The 7,500-nt window shown below is 62.6% G+C and overlaps 1 non-coding gene across 1 annotated transcript; it reads left to right on the top strand.

Moving 5' to 3' along the window:
- The first annotated feature begins 5,905 nt into the window (after positions 1-5,905).
- LOC142006494 (5S ribosomal RNA) lies at positions 5,906-6,024 on the top strand. The gene has a single exon (XR_012643562.1). It is a non-coding gene; the product is annotated as a 5S ribosomal RNA (ribosomal RNA).
- The last annotated feature ends 1,476 nt before the right edge of the window (positions 6,025-7,500 follow it).

The following is a 7,500-nucleotide window of genomic DNA, read 5'->3' as shown; positions in this document are numbered from 1 at the left end:
CGCCGCGGGAAGGGTGCCGGCCCGCGAAGGGCCCTCTCCGTCTCGTCCGCGAGCGCCCCATCGATCGGAAGGAGGAGCGGGGCCTCGCTCCCGGCGGCCGTCCCCGCGGACGTGCGCCGAGCCTCCCTCGAGAGCCCCCTCTCCGGAGGATCGGGCCCGAGACGACACCCCGAACCGCCGCAGACGTCCCCGCAGACGTCCGCCCGGGTCCCTCGTCCGAGTCCCCGGGAAGGGCCTTCACACGACGGTCGGTCTCTCTCACGTGTACGTCTCTAAAGGCTGGAGCCAGACAAGCCTTCTCTTACTATTCTCCCGGTACCTGTCGTAACCTTATACGTGAAAAGTCCCCCAGCGGCAACAGGCGGGAACGACTCACAAAAGCGGCCGACCGCCTGGAACTCTAGGTCGGCTGCACGGGTCAAATTCAACCCCATTCGGACTTCCAGAGCTCAGCCGGCCACCAGGTCAACCTCGCTGAAAGCGCCAGAGGTTGACCTGGTGTCCGGGGACCGAATCGGACACCAGGTCAACCTCTGCTAAAGCGGCCGGGGTTGACCTGTTGTCCCTGCCGGACTTAGAAAATTTTTCTCTCCCGCCTGGGACCGGGGTTGACCTGTTGTCCCTGCCGGACTTAGAAATTTTTTCTCTCCCGCCTGGGACCGGGGTTGACCTGTTGTCCCTGCCGGACTTAGAAATTTTTTCTCTCCAGCCTGGGACCGGGGTTGACCTGTTGTCCCTGCCGGACTTAGAAATTTTTTCTCTGCCGCCTGGGACCGGGGTTGACCTGTTGTCCCTGCCGGACTTAGAAAATTTTTCTCTCCCGCCCGGGACCGGGGTTGACCTGTTGTCCCTGCCGGACTTAGAAATTTTTTCTCTGCCGCCTGGGACCGGGGTTGACCTGTTGTCCCTGCCGGACTTAGAAATTTTTTCTCTGCCGCCTGGGACCGGGGTTGACCTGTTGTCCCTGCCGGACTTAGAAAATTTTTCTCTGCCGCCTGGGACCGGGGTTGACCTGTTGTCCCTGCCGGACTTAGAAAATTTTTCTCTGCCGCCTGGGACCGGGGTTGACCTGTTGTCCCTGCCGGACTTAGAAAATTTTTCTCTCCCGCCTGGGACCGGGGTTGACCTGTTGTCCCTGCCGGACTTAGAAATTTTTTCTCTGCCGCCTGGGACCGGGGTTGACCTGTTGTCCCTGCCGGACTTAGAAATTTTTTCTCTGCCGCCTGGGACCGGGGTTGACCTGTTGTCCCTGCCGGACTTGGAAAATTTTTCTCTCCCGCCTGGGACCGGGGTTGACCTGTTGTCCCTGCCGGACTTAGAAATTTTTTCTCTGCCGCCTGGGACCGGGGTTGACCTGTTGTCCCTGCCGGACTTAGAAATTTTTTCTCTCCAGCCTGGGACCGGGGTTGACCTGTTGTCCCTGCCGGACTTAGAAATTTTTTCTCTCCAGCCTGGGACCGGGGTTGACCTGTTGTCCCTGCCGGACTTAGAAATTTTTTCTCTCCCGCCCGGTACCGGGGTTGACCTGTTGTCCCTGCCGGACTTAGAAAATTTTTCTCTCCCGCTCGGAACCGGGGTTGACCTGTTGTCCCTGCCGGACTTAGAAAATTTTTCTCTCCCGCCTGGGACCGGGGTTGACCTGTTGTCCCTGCCGGACTTGGAGCCCCAGGAGGGGATCGGCCACCAGGTCAACCTCCGCTGAAAGCGGCCACGGTTTACCTGGTGCCCGGGGAGCGAATCGGACACCAGGTCAACCTCAGCTGAAGCGGCCGGGGTTGACCTGCTGTCCCTGCCGGACTTAGAAATTTTTTCTCTCCAGCCTGGGACCGGGGTTGACCTGTTGTCCCTGCCGGACTTAGAAATTTTTTCTCTGCCGCCTGGGACCGGGGTTGACCTGTTGTCCCTGCCGGACTTGGAAAATTTTTCTCTCCCGCCTGGGACCGGGGTTGACCTGTTGTCCCTGCCGGACTTAGAAAATTTTTCTCTGCCGCCTGGGACCGGGGTTGACCTGTTGTCCCTGCCGGACTTAGAAATTTTTTCTCTCCAGCCTGGGACCGGGGTTGACCTGTTGTCCCTGCCGGACTTAGAAATTTTTTCTCTCCCGCCCGGGACCGGGGTTGACCTGTTGTCCCTGCCGGACTTAGAAAATTTTTCTCTCCCGCTCGGAACCGGGGTTGACCTGTTGTCCCTGCCGGACTTAGAAAATTTTTCTCTCCCGCCTGGGACCGGGGTTGACCTGTTGTCCCTGCCGGACTTAGAAAATTTTTCTCTCCCGCCCGGTACCGGGGTTGACCTGTTGTCCCTGCCGGACTTAGAAAATTTTTCTCTCCCGCCTGGGACCGGGGTTGACCTGTTGTCCCTGCCGGACTTAGAAATTTTTTCTCTGCCGCCTGGGACCGGGGTTGACCTGTTGTCCCTGCCGGACTTAGAAATTTTTTCTCTCCAGCCTGGGACCGGGGTTGACCTGTTGTCCCTGCCGGACTTAGAAATTTTTTCTCTCCCCGCCTGGGACCGGGGTTGACCTGCTGTCCCTGCCGGACTTGGAGCCCGAGGAGGGAATCGGCCACCAGGTCAACCTCCGCTGAAAGCGGCCACGGTTTACCTGGTGCCCGGGGAGCGAATCGGACACCAGGTCAACCTCTGCTAAAGCGACCGAGGTTGACCTGGTGCCCGGGGAGCGAATCTGACACCAGGTCAACCTCTGCTAAAGCGCCAGAGGTTGACCTGGTGCCCGGGGAGCGAATCGGACACCAGGTCAACCTCTGCTAAAGCGGCCGGGGTTGACCTGCTGTCCCTGCCGGACTTAGAAAATTTTTCTCTCCAGCCTGGGACCGGGGTTGACCTGTTGTCCCTGCCGGACTTAGAAAATTTTTCTCTCCCGCCTGGGACCGGGGTTGACCTGTTGTCCCTGCCGGACTTAGAAAATTTTTCTCTCCCGCCTGGGACCGGGGTTGACCTGTTGTCCCTGCCGGACTTAGAAAATTTTTCTCTCCCGCCTGGGACCGGGGTTGACCTGTTGTCCCTGCCGGACTTAGAAAATTTTTCTCTCCCGCCTGGGACCGGGGTTGACCTGTTGTCCCTGCCGGACTTAGAAATTTTTTCTCTCCCGCCTGGGACCGGGGTTGACCTGTTCTCCCTGCCGGACTTAGAAAATTTTTCTCTCCAGCCTGGGACCGGGGTTGACCTGTTGTCCCTGCCGGACTTGGAGCCCGAGGAGGGGATCGGCCACCAGGTCAACCTCCGCTGAAAGCGGCCACGGTTTACCTGGTGCCCGGGGACCGAATCGGACACCAGGTCAACCTCCGCTGAAGCGGCCGGGGTTGACCTGCTGTCCCTGCCGGACTTAGAAAATTTTTCTCTCCCGCCTGGGACCGGGGTTGACCTGTTGTCCCTGCCGGACTTAGAAAATTTTTCTCTCCAGCCTGGGACCGGGGTTGACCTGTTGTCCCTGCCGGACTTGGAGCCCGAGGAGGGGATCGGCCACCAGGTCAACCTCCGCTGAAAGCGGCCACGGTTTACCTGGTGCCCGGGGACCGAATCGGACACCAGGTCAACCTCCGCTGAAGCGGCCGGGGTTGACCTGCTGTCCCTGCCGGACTTTGAAAATTTTTCTCTCCCCGCCCGGAACCGGGGTTGACCTGTTGTCCCTGCCGGACTTGGAAATTTTTTCTCTCCCCGCCTGGGACCGGGGTTGACCTGCTGTCCCTGCCGGACTTGGAGCCCCAGGAGGGGATCGGCCACCAGGTCAACCTCCGCTGAAAGCGGCCACGGTTTACCTGGTGCCCGGGGACCGAATCGGACACCAGGTCAACCTCTGCTAAAGCGCCCGAGGTTGACCTGGTGCCCGGGGAGCGAATCGGACACCAGGTCAACCTCTGCTACGGCGGCCGGGGTTGACCTGCTGTCCCTGCCGGACTTAGAAAATTTTTCTCTCCCCGCCCGGAACCGGGGTTGACCTGTTGTCCCTGCCGGACTTGGAGCCCGAGGAGGGGATCGGCCACCAGGTCAACCTCCGCTGAAAGCGGCCACGGTTTACCTGGTGCCCGGGGAGCGAATCGGACACCAGGTCAACCTCTGCTAAAGCGGCCGGGGTTCACCTGCTGTCCCTGCCGGACTTGGAGCCCGAGGAGGGGATCGGCCACCAGGTCAACCTCCGCTGAAAGCGGCCACGGTTTACCTGGTGCCCGGGGAGCGAATCGGACACCAGGTCAACCTCTGCTAAAGCGGCCGGGGTTCACCTGCTGTCCCTGCCGGACTTGGAGCCCGAGGAGGGGATCGGCCACCAGGTCAACCTCCGCTGAAAGCGGCCACGGTTTACCTGGTGCCCGGGGAGCGAATCGGACACCAGGTCAACCTCTGCTAAAGCGGCCGGGGTTGACCTGCTGTCCCTGCCGGACTTGGAGCCCGAGGAGGGGATCGGCCACCAGGTCAACCTCCGCTGAAAGCGGCCACGGTTTACCTGGTGCCCGGGGAGCGAATCGGACACCAGGTCAACCTCTGCTAAAGCGGCCGGGGTTGACCTGCTGTCCCTGCCGGACTTGGAGCCCGAGGAGGGTATCGGCCACCAGGTCAACCTCCGCTGAAAGCGGCCACGGTTTACCTGGTGCCCGGGGAGCGAATCGGACACCAGGTCAACCTCTGCTAAAGCGGCCGGGGTTGACCTGCTGTCCCTGCCGGACTTGGAGCCCGAGGAGGGGATCGGCCACCAGGTCAACCTCCGCTGAAAGCGGCCACGGTTTACCTGGTGCCCGGGGACCGAATCGGACACCAGGTCAACCTCTGCTAAAGCGGCCGGGGTTGACCTGCTGTCCCTGCCGGACTTGGAGCCCGAGGAGGGGATCGGCCACCAGGTCAACCTCCGCTGAAAGCGGCCACGGTTTACCTGGTGCCCGGGGACCGAATCGGACACCAGGTCAACCTCTGCTAAAGCGGCCGGGGTTGACCTGCTGTCCCTGCCGGACTTGGAGCCCGAGGAGGGGATCGGCCACCAGGTCAACCTCCGCTGAAAGCGGCCACGGTTGACCTGGTGCCCGGGGAGCGAATCGGACACCAGGTCAACCTCTGCTAAAGCGGCCGGGGTTGACCTGCTGTCCCTGCCGGACTTGGAGCCCGAGGAGGGGATCGGCCACCAGGTCAACCTCCGCTGAAAGCGGCCACGGTTTACCTGGTGCCCGGGGACCGAATCGGACACCAGGTCAACCTCCGCTGAAGCGGCCGGGGTTGACCTGCTGTCCCTGCCGGACTTAGAAAATTTTTCTCTCCCCGCCCGGAACCGGGGTTGACCTGTTGTCCCTGCCGGACTTAGAAAATTTTTCTCTCCCCGCCCGGAACCGGGGTTGACCTGCTGTCCCTGCCGGACTTGGAGCCCGAGGAGGGGATCGGCCACCAGGTCAACCTCCGCTGAAAGCGCCCGAGGTTGACCTGGTGCCCGGGGAGCGAATCGGACACCAGGTCAACCTCTGCTAAAGCGCCCGAGGTTGACCTGGTGCCCGGGGAGCGAATCGGACACCAGGTCAACCTCCGCTAAAGCGCCCGAGGTTGACCTGGTGCCCGGGGAGCGAATCGGACACCAGGTCAACCTCTGCTACGGCGGCCGGGGTTGACCTGCTGTCCCTGCCGGACTTGGAAAATTTCTCTCCCCGCCTCGGACCGGGGTTGACCTGCTGTCCCTACCGGACTTAGAACATTTTTCTCTCCCCGCCCCGGCCCGGGGGTTAACCTCGGGGCACACAGCTTCCCGGGTCTGACGTGCACGTCCTGTCACCTCCCGGGCCCGGCGTCCTCGTCCTCCCTTCCCCTTGGGCCGGCTCGGAGGAAGTTTTCCCTCGGCCCGGCCTCCGGGTTAATTGTTTGGGCCCGGCTGACTGAGGCCAGGCTGCTGACGCTAAAGCCCGGGGAGGCGGGGGCCTACGGCCATACCGGACCGAATGCCCCCGATCTCGTCCGATCTCGGAAGGTAAACCGTCCCGGGCCTGGCTAGTACCTGGATGGGTGACCGCCTGGGAATCCCAGGTGCCGTAGGCAGCTTTTGGCCCCAGCGGGGGTAGAGCGGGGCGTGTGTCTGCCGTGCGGGAGCAGGGAAGCCGTGAGGCCAAGGCGGCGCGACGGTCCTGGGGGGCGCTGAGGCCTTTCCCTCTGCCTGCCTGCGTGTCGGGGGCGGGGGGGCGGGCGAGGAAGCTTAGGCCCTCACCCGGTGCGGTGCGATGGCTTGGGTCGGGTCGGGGAGAGGGAAGAAAGCGTGTGTGGAGCGTTGGTGGGGCAGGTGTGTGTGTGGGAGTGCTGGGTGGGGCAGGCCGTTGAGGCGGTGGCGGTGGTGGTGTTTTTGGTGGGAGTGAGTTGGGGTCAGGTGGGTGTGGGGTCCCCCCCGGGGGGTGGATGGTCTGAGGGTTAAGGCTTGGAACGTGCGTCTTGGGGGACCGTGGGTGGAGGTTGTTGAGAGCGGGGAAGGCCCTGGGTATCGGTTGGGGACTATTAAGCCCGGTGGAGGGGGACCGTGGGTGGAGGTGGTTGAGAGCGGGGAAGGCCCTGGGTCTCGGTTGTGGACTATTAAGCCCGGTGGAGGGGGACCGTGGGTGGAGGTTGTTGAGAGCGGGGAAGGCCCTGGGTCTCGGTTGTGGACTATTAAGCCCGGTGGAGGGGGACCGTGGGTGGAGGTTGTTGAGAGCGGGGAAGGCCCTGGGTCTCGGTTGTGGACTATTAAGCCCGGTGGAGGGGGACCGTGGGTGGAGGTTGTTGAGAGCGGGGAAGGCCCTGGGTCTCGGTTGTGGACTATTAAGCCCGGTGGAGGGGGACCGTGGGTGGAGGTTGTTGAGAGCGGGGAAGGCCCTGGGTCTCGGTTGTGGACTATTAAGCCCGGTGGAGGGGGACCGTGGGTGGAGGTGGTTGAGAGCGGGGAAGGCCCTGGGTCTCGGTTGTGGACTATTAAGCCCGGTGGAGGGGGACCGTGGGTGGAGGTTGTTGAGAGCGGGGAAGGCCCTGGGTCTCGGTTGTGGACTATTAAGCCCGGTGGAGGGGGACCGTGGGTGGAGGTTGTTGAGAGCGGGGAAGGCCCTGGGTCTCGGTTGTGGACTATTAAGCCCGGTGGAGGGGGACCGTGGGTGGAGGTGGTTGAGAGCGGGGAAGGCCCTGGGTCTCGGTTGTGGACTATTAAGCCCGGTGGAGGTGTTGCGTACGGTGGATGTAAGGGGGAGGGCGTATGAAGTGACCGAGGAGTGGGCAAGGAAACGGGGGAAAAATTTGGAGGCGAAGGCGGCCGAAAAAGGGTGCGGTTGACCTGGTGCCCGGGGAGCGAATGGGCCACCAGGTCAACCCCCGCTGAAAGCAGCGGAGGTTGACCTGGTGCCCGGGGAGCGAATCGGCCACCAGGTCAACCCCCGCTGAAAGCACCGGAGGTTGACCTGGTGCCCGGGGAGGGAATCGGCCACCAGGTCAACCCCCGCTGAAAGCACCGGAGGTTGACCTGGTGCCCGGGGAGGGAATCGGCCACCAGGTCAACCCCCG

This window comes from Carettochelys insculpta, unplaced genomic scaffold (assembly GCF_033958435.1).
Source record: "Carettochelys insculpta isolate YL-2023 unplaced genomic scaffold, ASM3395843v1 scaffold_0075, whole genome shotgun sequence".
NCBI lineage: Eukaryota > Metazoa > Chordata > Testudines > Carettochelyidae > Carettochelys > Carettochelys insculpta.
Note: the sequence above shows the minus strand (reverse complement) of the source record. Positions and strands in the feature narration are given on the sequence as shown.